Source organism: Chiloscyllium plagiosum, unplaced genomic scaffold (assembly GCF_037043375.1).
Source record: "Chiloscyllium plagiosum isolate Xiang-an unplaced genomic scaffold, Cpla_swu_hap1 HiC_scaffold_4, whole genome shotgun sequence".
Classification (NCBI taxonomy): Eukaryota; Metazoa; Chordata; class Chondrichthyes; order Orectolobiformes; family Hemiscylliidae; genus Chiloscyllium; species Chiloscyllium plagiosum.
The window spans coordinates 8,843,433-8,859,104 of NW_028270142.1; the positions used below are offsets into that span (position 1 = coordinate 8,843,433).

The 15,672-nt window shown below is 46.0% G+C and overlaps 1 protein-coding gene across 2 annotated transcripts in view; it reads left to right on the forward strand.

Moving 5' to 3' along the window:
- Window positions 1-15,672, forward strand: part of prex2 (phosphatidylinositol-3,4,5-trisphosphate-dependent Rac exchange factor 2) — a 420,366-nt gene that overhangs the window by 206,515 nt on the left and 198,179 nt on the right. The window lies entirely within an intron of this gene.

Here is a 15,672-nt window from a genome sequence, read left to right on the forward strand (position 1 = left end):
TAGGAATTGAACCCGTGCTATTGGTATCACTCTGTGTCACAAGCCAGCCCCTCAGCTAACCGACCCCTATGATAAGATACTGCCACAATTTACAATTTTTGCTGCCCATTACTGCCTAGTTAATAGAAGTGTCCCATTGGCTATGTGGAGCTATTCTCAGGCACTTACATGAACATTTTATTTTGCAATTTTATCAACAACAAAGAAGAAATACACCAGTCAACCTTGTTCATTCCCTTTGTCCTATCTTCATGTAACTTTACGTCTCATACTTCTTCAATGCAATCTGACTTGTGGGTCTACCTTAAGATTACATCAACCCAGCTAAGGCAGCAGCAGAATGGAGTGACATGGTGCTCTGAGACAATACTATGGTGTCAAAAGGCGTATTTGGTTTTGATTCGTTTTATGAAGAAAGGTTGAGATAGAAGTGCTGAGTTGTCTGCTGCAAAACCACTAAAGTAAGCAGATTGTGAGGTCTTGGTTTTTTTTCCCAAAGTTGGAACAATAGAAGCAGCCTGAATGGGTGGGGTCAAGCTCCCACAGAACCAGGATTTTTAGGTTTAGCTTTCAGCAGTTGCTGGATATGGAAGCTCTTATTCTTCTTTCTGTTACAACTAAAAGCTGGAGTTATTTTCCTGCTGCTAGAGTGGCATGTGAGACAATCTATTTTACTGAATTTCCCTTTGCCAAGGGTGTGTTATGGGATGTTACTATATTGGAACAGTTAATTAATGGTTTATTCTTAAACGTTTTGATAGAATTACTGTTAAGCCAATTAATTTATTTTTATTTTGTCTGTAAAAATAAAATGTGTTTTGCTTAAAGTCGACAGTTTGACCAATCAACTTGCAATGCCTTACACTTATCTTTAAAATAAAGAAAAAGTCAGGCTTTAGACTATCTTCTTGATATATTTTGAGGGGGTTTGGTCTGGTCTATACCAGCTCTTGTGGCATAAGGGGACATGGGTTAAAATCCCACTGCAGCAGCTCATGGAAATTAAATGCTATTAATAAAACTTTAGAATTGAAAATCAATCTCATGCATGGGGACGATAAAAACTCTCATCAACAGCCATCACAAACCAATCTTGTTCACTCATGTCCTTTAGCGATCGGAAACTACTATCCTTACTTACTCTTTGATGTTAGCTAATATCCACAATAAAATAAAACGCTGCAGATGCTGGATATCTGAAACAAAAATGGAAATTGCTGGAGAAACTCAGCAGGTCTGGCAGCAACAGTGGAGAGAGAAAGCGAGTTAATGTTTTGAGTTCAGCAACCCTTCTTCAAATTTTAATTCTTGGAGGTGTTTTTGTAAGAGATGCCTGAAGCTGTGCCATGGTTTAGATTAGATTAGATTAGATTACATTACAGTATGGAAACAGGCCCTTCGGCCCAACAAGTCCACACCGACCCGCCGAAGCGCATACTCCCTACATTTACCCCTTACCTAACACTACGGGCAATTGAGCATGGTCAATTCACCTGACCTGCACATCTTTGGATTGTGGGAGGAAACTGGAGCACCCGAAGGAAACCCACGCAGACATGGGGAGAACTCCACACAGTCAGTCACCTGAGGCGGGAATTGAACCCGGGTCTCTGGCGCTGTGCGGCAACAGTGCTAACCACTGTGCCACCGTGCTGCCCACGGTTCTTTGAGTGGATTTGCTGTCCCTAACATTTCTGTAATGCTCATCTGTGGAGCTTACTACTATTAAATAGTGAACAATCAGCTGACAATAGAAGTACGACCCCTTGAGTAACAAAACTTAGTTTATTGCATCATAGTAAGATAACAGTTTACATTAGTTTAAGACACGTTAACAATATCAACACTAGGTGAGAGGCACTGTTACCACCTTAGTAATTGGATCTACCCTACACGCCTGTAATTGGATCTACCCTAAACGCCTGTAATTGGATCTACCCTACACGCCTGTAATTGGATCTACCCTACACGCCTGTAATTGGATCTACCCTACACGCCTGTAATTGGATCTACCCTAAACGCCTGTAATTGGATCTACCCTACACGCCTGTAATTGGATCTACCCTAAACGCCAGTAATTGGATCTACCCTACACGCCTGTAATTGGATCTACCCTACACGCCTGTAATTGGATCTACCCAACACACCTGGAATTGGATCTATCCTACACGCCTGTAATTGGATCTACCCTACACGCCTGTAATTGGATCTACCCTACACGCCTGTAATTGGATCTTTCCTACACGCCTGTAATTGGATCTACCCTACACGCCTGTAATTGGATCTACCCTAAACGCCTGTAATTGGATCTTTCCTACACGCCTGTAATTGGATCTACCCTACACGCCTGTAATTGGATCTACCCTACACGCCTGTAATTGGATCTACCCTACATGCCTGTGATTGGATCTTCCCTACACGCCTGTAATTGGATCTACCCTACACGCCTGTAATTGGATCTATCCTACACGCCTGTAATTGGATCTACCCTACACGCCTGTAATTGGATCTACCCTACACGCCTGTAATTGGATCTACCCTACATGCCTGTAATTGGATCTACCCTACACGCCTGTAATTGGATCTTTCCTACACGCCTGTAATTGGATCTTCCCTACACGCCTGTAATTGGATCTACCCTACACGCCTGTAATTGGATCTACCCTACTCGCCTGTGATTGGATCTTCCCTACACGTCAGTAATTGGATCTACCCTACACGTCTGTAATTGGATCTTTCCTACACGCCTGTAATTGGATCTACCCTACACGCCTGTAATTGGATCTACCCTACACGCCTGTAATTGGATCTACCCTACACATCTGTAATTGGATCTACACTACACGCCTGTAATTGGATCTACTCTACACGTCTGTAATTGGATCTACCCTACACGCCTGTAATTGGATCTACCCTACACGCCTGTAATTGGATCTACCCTACACGTCTGTAATTGGATCTACACTACACGCCTGTAATTGGATCTACCCTACACGCCTGTAATTGGATCTACCCTACGCGCCTGTAATTGGATCTACCCTACACGCCTGTAATTGGATCTACCCTACACGCCTGTAATTGGATCTACCCTACACGTCTGTAATTGGATCTACACTACACGCCTGTAATTGGATCTACTCTACACGTCTGTAATTGGATCTACACTACACGCCTGTAATTGGATCTACCCTACACGCCAGTAATTGGATCTATCCTACACGCCTGTAATTGGATCTACCCTACACGCTAGTAATTGGATCTATCCTACACGCCTGTAATTGGATCTACCCTACACGCCTGTAATTGGATCTACCCTACACGCCTGTAATTGGATCTACCCTACACGCCAGTAATTGGATCTACCCTACACGCCTGTAATTGGATCTACCCTACACGCCAGTAATTGGATCTACCCTACGCGCCTGTAATTGGATCTTCCCTACACGCCAGTAATTGGATCTATCCTACACGCCTGTAATTGGATCTACCCTACACGCCTGTAATTGGATTTACCCTACACGCCTGTAATTGGATCTACCCTACACGCCAGTCATTGGATCTACCCTACACGCCTGTAATTGGATCTACCCTACACGCCAGTAATTGGATCTACCCTACGCGCCTGTAATTGGATCTTCCCTACACGCCAGTAATTGGATCTACCCTACACGCCTGTAATTGGATCTATCCTACACGCCTGTAATTGGATCTGCCCTACACGCCTGTAATTGGATCTACCCTACACGCCTGTAATTGGATCTACCCTACGCGCCTGTAATTGGATCTTCCCTACACGCCAGTAATTGGATCTACCCTACTCGCCTGGAATTGGATCTACCCTACACGCCTGTAATTGGATCTACCCTACGCGCCTGTAATTGGATCTATCCTACACGCCTGTAATTGGATCTATCCTACACGCCTGTAATTGGATCTACCCTACACGCCTGTAATTGGATCTACCCTACGCGCCTGTAATTGGATCTATCCTACACGCCTGTAATTGGATCTACCCTACACGCCTGTAATTGGATCTACCCTACGCGCCAGTAATTGGATCTACCCTACTCGCCTGGAATTGGATCTACCCTACACGCCTGTAATTGGATCTACCCTACACGCCTGTAATTGGATCTACCCTACGCGCCAGTAATTGGATCTACCCTACACGCCTGTAATTGGATCTACCCTACGCGCCTGTAATTGGATCTATCCTACACGCCTGTAATTGGATCTATCCTACACGCCTGTAATTGGATCTATCCTACACGCCTGTAATTGGATCTACCCTACACGCCTGTAATTGGATCTACCCTACACGCCTGTAATTGGATCTACCCTACGCGCCTGTAATTGGATCTATCCTACACGCCTGTAATTGGATCTATCCTACACGCCTGTAATTGGATCTATCCTACACGCCTGTAATTGGATCTACCCTACACGCCTGTAATTGGATCTACCCTACGCGCCAGTAATTGGATCTACCCTACACGCCTGTAATTGGATCTACCCTACGCGCCTGTAATTGGATCTATCCTACGCGCCTGTAATTGGATCTATCCTACACGCCTGTAATTGGATCTACCCTACACGCCTGTAATTGGATCTACCCTACGCGCCTGTAATTGGATCTTCCCTACACGCCAGTAATTGGATCTACCCTACGCGCCTGTAATTGGATCTACCTTACACACCAGTAATTGGATCTATCCTACACGCCCGTAATTGGATCTACCCTACACGCCTGTAATTGGATCTACCATACACGTCTGTAATTGGATCTACCCTACACACCAGTAATTGGATCTATCCTACACGCCTGTAATTGGATCTACCCTACACGCCTGTAATTGGATCTACCCTACGCGCCTGTAATTGGATCTTCCCTACACGCCTGTAATTGGATCTACCCTACGCGCCTGTAATTGGATCTTCCCTACACGCCTGTAATTGGATCTACCCTACACGCCTGTAATTGGATCTATCCTACACGCCTGTAATTGGATCTACCATACACGCCTGTAATTGGATCTACCCTACGCGCCTGTAATTGGATCTTCCCTACACGCCAGTAATTGGATCTACCCTACACGCCTGTAATTGGATCTACCCTACACGTCTGTAATTGGATCTACCCTACACGCCAGTAATTGGATCTATCCTACACGCCTGTAATTGGATCTACCCTACACGCTAGTAATTGGATCTATCCTACACGCCTGTAATTGGATCTACCCTACACGCCTGTAATTGGATCTACCCTACACGCCTGTAATTGGATCTACCCTACACGCCAGTAATTGGATCTACCCTACACGCCTGTAATTGGATCTACCCTACACGCCAGTAATTGGATCTACCCTACGCGCCTGTAATTGGATCTTCCCTACACGCCAGTAATTGGATCTATCCTACACGCCTGTAATTGGATCTACCCTACACGCCTGTAATTGGATTTACCCTACACGCCTGTAATTGGATCTACCCTACACGCCAGTAATTGGATCTACCCTACACGCCTGTAATTGGATCTACCCTACACGCCAGTAATTGGATCTACCCTACGCGCCTGTAATTGGATCTTCCCTACACGCCAGTAATTGGATCTACCCTACACGCCTGTAATTGGATCTATCCTACACGCCTGTAATTGGATCTGCCCTACACGCCTGTAATTGGATCTACCCTACACGCCTGTAATTGGATCTACCCTACGCGCCTGTAATTGGATCTTCCCTACACGCCAGTAATTGGATCTACCCTACTCGCCTGGAATTGGATCTACCCTACACGCCTGTAATTGGATCTACCCTACGCGCCTGTAATTGGATCTATCCTACACGCCTGTAATTGGATCTATCCTACACGCCTGTAATTGGATCTACCCTACACGCCTGTAATTGGATCTACCCTACGCGCCTGTAATTGGATCTATCCTACACGCCTGTAATTGGATCTACCCTACACGCCTGTAATTGGATCTACCCTACGCGCCAGTAATTGGATCTACCCTACTCGCCTGGAATTGGATCTACCCTACACGCCTGTAATTGGATCTACCCTACACGCCTGTAATTGGATCTACCCTACGCGCCAGTAATTGGATCTACCCTACACGCCTGTAATTGGATCTACCCTACGCGCCTGTAATTGGATCTATCCTACACGCCTGTAATTGGATCTATCCTACACGCCTGTAATTGGATCTATCCTACACGCCTGTAATTGGATCTACCCTACACGCCTGTAATTGGATCTACCCTACACGCCTGTAATTGGATCTACCCTACGCGCCTGTAATTGGATCTATCCTACACGCCTGTAATTGGATCTATCCTACACGCCTGTAATTGGATCTACCCTACACGCCTGTAATTGGATCTACCCTACGCGCCAGTAATTGGATCTACCCTACACGCCTGTAATTGGATCTACCCTACGCGCCTGTAATTGGATCTATCCTACGCGCCTGTAATTGGATCTATCCTACACGCCTGTAATTGGATCTACCCTACACGCCTGTAATTGGATCTACCCTACGCGCCTGTAATTGGATCTTCCCTACACGCCAGTAATTGGATCTACCCTACGCGCCTGTAATTGGATCTACCTTACACACCAGTAATTGGATCTATCCTACACGCCCGTAATTGGATCTACCCTACACGCCTGTAATTGGATCTACCATACACGTCTGTAATTGGATCTACCCTACACACCAGTAATTGGATCTATCCTACACGCCTGTAATTGGATCTACCCTACACGCCTGTAATTGGATCTACCCTACGCGCCTGTAATTGGATCTTCCCTACACGCCTGTAATTGGATCTACCCTACGCGCCTGTAATTGGATCTTCCCTACACGCCTGTAATTGGATCTACCCTACACGCCTGTAATTGGATCTATCCTACACGCCTGTAATTGGATCTACCATACACGCCTGTAATTGGATCTACCCTACGCGCCTGTAATTGGATCTTCCCTACACGCCAGTAATTGGATCTACCCTACACGCCTGTAATTGGATCTACCCTACACGTCTGTAATTGGATCTACCCTACACACCTGTAATTGGATCTACCCTACACGCCTGTAATTGGATCTACCCTACACGTCTGTAATTGGATCTACCCTACACGCCTGTAATTGGATCTACCCTACGCGCCTGTAATTGGATCTTCCCTACACGCCAGTAATTGGATCTACCCTACACGCCTGGAATTGGATCTACCCTACACACCTGTAATTGGATCTTCCCTACACGCCAGTAATTGGATCTACCCTACACGCCTGGAATTGGATCTTCCCTACACGCCAGTAATTGGATCTACCCTACACGCCAGTAATTGGATCTGCCCTACACGCCTGTAATTGGATCTACCCTACACGCCTGTAATTGGATCTACCCTACACGCCTGTAATTGGATCTACCCTACACGCCTGTAATTGGATCTACCCTACACACCTGTAATTGGATCAACCCTACACGCCTGTAATTGGATCTAAACTACACGCCTGTAATTGGATCTATCCTACACGCCTGTAATTGGATCTACCCTACACGCCAGTAATTGGATCTAACCTACACGCCAGTAATTGGATCTATCCTACACGCCTGTAATTGGATCTACCCTACACGCCAGTAATTGGATCTAACCTACACGCCTGTAATTGGATCTATCCTACACGCCTGTAATTGGATCTACCCTGCACGCCTGTAATTGGATCTACCCTGCACGCCTGTAATTGGATCTACCCTACATGCCTGTAATTGGATCTACCCTACATGCCTGTAATTGGATCTATACTACACGCCTGTAATTGGATCTATCCTACACGCCTGTAATTGGATCTACCCAACACGCCAGTAATTGGATCTATCCTACACGCCAGTAATTGGATCTACCCTACACGCCAGTAATTGGATCTAACCTACACGCCAGTAATTGGATCTATCCGACACGCCTGTAATTGGATCTACCCTACATGCCTGTAATTGGATCTACCCTACATGCCTGTAATTGGATCTATACTACACGCCTGTAATTGGATCTACCCTACACGCCTGTAATTGGATCTACCCTACACGCCTGAAATTGGATCTACTCTACACGTCTGTAATTGGATCTACCCTACAAGCCTGTAATTGGATCTACCCTACACGCCTGTAATTGGATCTATCCTACACGCCAGTAATTGGATCTATCCTACACGCCAGTAATTGGATCTACCCTACACGCCTGTAATTGGATCTACCCTACACGCCTGTAATTGGATCTACTCTACCCGTCTGTAATTGGATCTACCCTACACGCCTGTAATTGAATCTACTCTACACGTCTGTAATTGGATCTACCCAACACGCCAGTAATTGGATCTATCCTACACGCCAGTAATTGGATCTACCCTACACGCCTGTAATTGGATCTACTCTACACGTCTGTAATTGGATCTACCCTACACGCCTGTAATTGGATCTACCCTACACGACAGTAATTGGATCTATCCTACACGCCTGTAATTGGATCTACCCTACACGCCTGTAATTGGATTTACCCTACACGCCTGTAATTGGATCTACCCTACACGCGTGTAATTGGATCTATCCTACACGCCTGTAATTGGATCTACCCTACACGCCTGTATTTGGATTTACCCTACACGCCAGTAATTGGATCTACCCTACACGCCAGTAATTGGATCTACCCTACACGCCTGTAATTGGATCTACCCTACACGCCTGTAATTGGATCTACCCTACGCGCCTGTAATTGGATCTATCCTACACGCCTGTAATTGGATCTATCCTACACGCCTGTAATTGGATCTATCCTACACGCCTGTAATTGGATCTACCCTACACGCCTGTAATTGGATCTACCCTACGCGCCAGTAATTGGATCTACCCTACACGCCTGTAATTGGATCTACCCTACGCGCCTGTAATTGGATCTATCCTACACGCCTGTAATTGGATCTATCCTACACGCCTGTAATTGGATCTACCCTACACGCCTGTAATTGGATCTACCCTACGCGCCTGTAATTGGATCTTCCCTACACGCCAGTAATTGGATCTACCCTACGCGCCTGTAATTGGATCTACCCTACACACCAGTAATTGGATCTATCCTACACGCCTGTAATTGGATCTACCCTACACGCCTGTAATTGGATCTACCATACACGTCTGTAATTGGATCTACCCTACACACCAGTAATTGGATCTATCCTACACGCCTGTAATTGGATCTACCCTACACGCCTGTAATTGGATCAACCCTACGCGCCTGTAATTGGATCTTCCCTACACGCCTGTAATTGGATCTACCCTACGCGCCTGTAATTGGATCTTCCCTACACGCCTGTAATTGGATCTACCCTACACGCCTGTAATTGGATCTATCCTACACGCCTGTAATTGGATCTACCCTACACGCCTGTAATTGGATCTACCCTACGCGCCTGTAATTGGATCTTCCCTACACGCCAGTAATTGGATCTACTCTACACGCCTGTAATTGGATCTACCCTACACGTCTGTAATTGGATCTACCCTACACACCTGTAATTGGATCTACCCTACACGCCTGTAATTGGATCTACCCTACACGTCTGTAATTGGATCTACCCTACACGCCTGTAATTGGATCTACCCTACGCGCCTGTAATTGGATCTTCCCTACACGCCAGTAATTGGATCTACCCTACACGCCTGGAATTGGATCTACCCTACACACCTGTAATTGGAACTTCCCTACACGCCAGTAATTGGATCTACCCTACACGCCTGGAATTGGATCTTCCCTACACGCCAGTAATTGGATCTACCCTACACGCCAGTAATTGGATCTGCCCTACACGCCTGTAATTGGATCTACCCTACACGCCTGTAATTGGATCTACCCTACACGCCTGTAATTGGATCTACCCTACACGCCTGTAATTGGATCTACCCTACACACCTGTAATTGGATCAACCCTACACGCCTGTAATTGGATCTAAACTACACGCCTGTAATTGGATCTATCCTACACGCCTGTAATTGGATCTACCCTACACGCCAGTAATTGGATCTAACCTACACGCCAGTAATTGGATCTATCCTACACGCCTGTAATTGGATCTACCCTACACGCCAGTAATTGGATCTAACCTACACGCCTGTAATTGGATCTATCCTACACGCCTGTAATTGGATCTACCCTGCACGCCTGTAATTGGATCTACCCTGCACGCCTGTAATTGGATCTACCCTACATGCCTGTAATTGGATCTACCCTACATGCCTGTAATTGGATCTATACTACACGCCTGTAATTGGATCTATCCTACACGCCTGTAATTGGATCTACCCAACACGCCAGTAATTGGATCTATCCTACACGCCAGTAATTGGATCTACCCTACACGCCAGTAATTGGATCTAACCTACACGCCAGTAATTGGATCTATCCGACACGCCTGTAATTGGATCTACCCTACATGCCTGTAATTGGATCTACCCTACATGCCTGTAATTGGATCTATACTACACGCCTGCAATTGGATCTACCCTACACGCCTGTAATTGGATCTACCCTACACGCCTGAAATTGGATCTACTCTACACGTCTGTAATTGGATCTACCCTACACGCCTGTAATTGGATCTACCCTACACGCCTGTAATTGGATCTATCCTACACGCCAGTAATTGGATCTATCCTACACGCCAGTAATTGGATCTACCCTACACGCCTGTAATTGGATCTACCCTACACGCCTGTAATTGGATCTACTCTACCCGTCTGTAATTGGATCTACCCTACACTCCTGTAATTGAATCTACTCTACACGTCTGTAATTGGATCTACCCAACACGCCAGTAATTGGATCTATCCTACACGCCAGTAATTGGATCTACCCTACACGCCTGTAATTGGATCTACTCTACACGTCTGTAATTGGATCTACCCTACACGCCTGTAATTGGATCTACCCTACACGACAGTAATTGGATCTATCCTACACGCCAGTAATTGGATCTACCCTACACGCCTGGAATTGGATCTACCCTACACACCTGTAATTGGATCTTCCCTACACGCCAGTAATTGGATCTACCCTACACGCCTGGAATTGGATCTTCCCTACACGCCAGTAATTGGATCTACCCTACACGCCAGTAATTGGATCTGCCCTACACGCCTGTAATTGGATCTACCCTACACGCCTGTAATTGGATCTACCCTACACGCCTGTAATTGGATCTACCCTACACGCCTGTAATTGGATCTACCCTACACACCTGTAATTGGATCAACCCTACACGCCTGTAATTGGATCTAAACTACACGCCTGTAATTGGATCTATCCTACACGCCTGTAATTGGATCTACCCTACACGCCAGTAATTGGATCTAACCTACACGCCAGTAATTGGATCTATCCTACACGCCTGTAATTGGATCTACCCTACACGCCAGTAATTGGATCTAACCTACACGCCTGTAATTGGATCTATCCTACACGCCTGTAATTGGATCTACCCTGCACGCCTGTAATTGGATCTACCCTGCACGCCTGTAATTGGATCTACCCTACATGCCTGTAATTGGATCTACCCTACATGCCTGTAATTGGATCTATACTACACGCCTGTAATTGGATCTATCCTACACGCCTGTAATTGGATCTACCCAACACGCCAGTAATTGGATCTATCCTACACGCCAGTAATTGGATCTACCCTACACGCCAGTAATTGGATCTAACCTACACGCCAGTAATTGGATCTATCCGACACGCCTGTAATTGGATCTACCCTACATGCCTGTAATTGGATCTACCCTACATGCCTGTAATTGGATCTATACTACACGCCTGCAATTGGATCTACCCTACACGCCTGTAATTGGATCTACCCTACACGCCTGAAATTGGATCTACTCTACACGTCTGTAATTGGATCTACCCTACACGCCTGTAATTGGATCTACCCTACACGCCTGTAATTGGATCTATCCTACACGCCAGTAATTGGATCTATCCTACACGCCAGTAATTGGATCTACCCTACACGCCTGTAATTGGATCTACCCTACACGCCTGTAATTGGATCTACTCTACCCGTCTGTAATTGGATCTACCCTACACGCCTGTAATTGAATCTACTCTACACGTCTGTAATTGGATCTACCCAACACGCCAGTAATTGGATCTATCCTACACGCCAGTAATTGGATCTACCCTACACGCCTGTAATTGGATCTACTCTACACGTCTGTAATTGGATCTACCCTACACGCCTGTAATTGGATCTACCCTACACGACAGTAATTGGATCTATCCTACACGCCTGTAATTGGATCTACCCTACACGCCTGTAATTGGATTTACCCTACACGCCTGTAATTGGATCTACCCTACACGCGTGTAATTGGATCTATCCTACACGCCTGTAATTGGATCTACCCTACACGCCTGTATTTGGATTTACCCTACACGCCAGTAATTGGATCTACCCTACACGCCTGCAATTGGATCTACCCTACACGCCTGTAATTGGATCTTCCCTACACGCCTGTAATTGGATCTATCCTACACGCCTGTAATTGGATCTACCCTACACGCCTGTAATTGGATCTACCCTACACGCCAGTAATTGGATCTACCCCACACGCCTGTAATTGGATCTACCCTACACGCCTGTAATTGGATCTACCCTACACGCCAGTAATTGGATCTACCCCACACGCCTGTAATTGGATCTACCCTACACGCCTGTAATTGGATCTACCCCACACGCCTGTAATTGGATCTACCCTACACGCCTGTAATTGGATCTACCCTACACGCCTGTGTTTGGATCTACCCTACACGCCTGTAATTGGATCTACCCTACACGCCAGTAATTGGATCTACCCCACACGCCTGTAATTGGATCTACCCTACACACCAGTAATTGGATCTACCCTACACGCCTGTAATTGGATCTACCCTACACACCAGTAATTGGATCTACGCTACACGCCTGTAATTGGATCTACCCTACACGCCTGTGATTGGATCTTCCCTACATGCATGTAATTGGATCTACCCTACACACCAGTAATTGGATCTATCCTACACACCTGTAATTGGATCTACCCTACACGCCTGTAATTGGATCTTTCCTACACGCCAGTAATTGGATCTACTCTACACGCCTGTAATTGGATCTATCCTACACGCCTGTAATTGGATCTACCCTACACGCCTGTAATTGGATCTACCCTACACGCCTGTAATTGGATCTATCCTACACGCCTGTAATTGGATCTACCCTACACGCCTGTAATTGGATCTACCCTACACGCCTGTAATTGGATCTACTCTACACGCCTGTAATTGGATCTATCCTACACGCCTGTAATTGGATCTACCCTACACGCCTGTAATTGGATCTACCCTACACGCCTGTAATTGGATCTATCCTACACGCTAGTAATTGGATCTACTCTACACGCCTGTAATTGGATCTATCCTACACGCCTGTAATTGGATCTATCCTACACGCCTGTAATTGGATCTACCCTACACGCCTGTAATTGGATTTACCCTACACGCCTGTAATTGGATCTACCCTACACGCCAGTAATTGGATCTACCCTACACGCCTGCAATTGGATCTACCCTACACGCCTGTAATTGGATCTTCCCTACACGCCTGTAATTGGATCTACCCTACACGCCTGTAATTGGATCTACCCTACACGCCTGTAATTGGATCTATCCTACACGCCAGTAATTGGATCTACTCTACACGCCTGTAATTGGATCTCTCCTACACGCCTGTAATTGGATCTACCCTACACGCCAGTAATTGGATCTACCCTACACGCCTGTAATTGGATCTACACTACACGCCTGTAATTGGATCTACCCTACACACCAGTAAGTTGATCTATCCTACACGCCTGTAATTGGATCTACCCTACACGCCAGTAGTTGGATCTATCCTACACGCCTGTAATTGGATCTACCCTACACGCCAGTAATTGGATCTACGCTACACGCCTGTAATTGGATCTACCCTACACGCCTGTAATTGGATCTACCCTACACGCCTGTAATTGGATCTTCCCTACATGCCTGTAATTGGATCTACCCTACACGCCAGTAATTGGATCTACCCTACACGCCAGTAATTGGATCTACTCTACACGCCTGTAATTGGATCTACCCTACACACCTGTAATTGGATCTACCCTACACGCCTGTAATTGGATCTACCCTACACGCCAGTAATTGGATCTATCCTACACACCTGTAATTGGATCTACCCTACACGCCAGTAATTGGATCTACTCTACACGCCTGTAATTGGATCTACCCTACACGCCTGTGATTGGATCTACCCTACACGCCTGTGATTGGATCTTCCCTACACGCCTGTAATTGGATCTACCCTACACGCCTGTAATTGGATCTACCCTACACACCAGTAATTGGATCTATCCTACACGCCTGTAATTGGATCTACCCTACACACCTGTAATTGGATCTACCCTACACGCCAGTAATTGGATCTACTCTACACGCCTGTAATTGGATCTACCCTACACGCCTGTGATTGGATCTACCCTACACGCCTGTGATTGGATCTTCCCTACACACCAGTAATTGGATCTACCCTACACGCCTGTAATTGGATCTACCCTACACACCTGTAATTGGATCTACCCTACACACCAGTAATTGGATCTACCCTACACGCCTGTAATTGGATCTACCCTACACGCCTGTAATTGGATCTATCCTACACGCCTGTAATTGGATCTACCCTACACGCCTGTAATTGGATCTACACTACACGCCTGTAATTGGATCTACCCTACACGCTAGTAATTGGATCTATCCTACACCCCTGAAATTGGATCTACCCTACACGCCTGTAATTGGATCTACCCTACACGCCTGTAATTGGATCTATCCTACACCCCTGTAATTGGATCTACCCTACACGCCTGTAATTGGATCTACCCTACACGCCTGTAATTGGATCTACCCTACACGCCAGTAATTGGATCTATCCTACACGCCTGTAATTGGATCTACCCTACACGCCTGTAATTGGATCTATCCTACACGCCAGTAATTGGATCTACCCTACACGCCAGTAATTGGATCTACCCTACACGCCTGTAATTGGATCTACCCTACACGCCTGTAATTGGATCTACCCTACACGCCTGTAATTGGATCTATCCTACACGCCTGTAATTGGATCTACCCTACACGCCTGTAATTGGATCTACACTACACGCCTGTAATTGGATCTACCCTACACGCCTGTAATTGGATCTACCCTACACGCCAGTAATTGGATCTACCCTACACGCCTGTAATTGGATCTACCCTACACGCCTGTAATTGGATCTACCCTACACGCCAGTAATTGGATCTACCCTACACGCCTGTAATTGGATCTACCCTACACACCAGTAATTGGATCTACCCTACACGCCAGTAATTGGATCTACCCTACACGCCTGGAATTGGATCTATCCTACACGTCTGTAATTGGATCTACCCTACACGTCTGTAATTGGATCTATCCTACACGTCTGTAATTGGATCTACCCTACACGCCTGGAATTGGATCTATCCTACACGCCAGTAATTGGATCTACCCTACACGC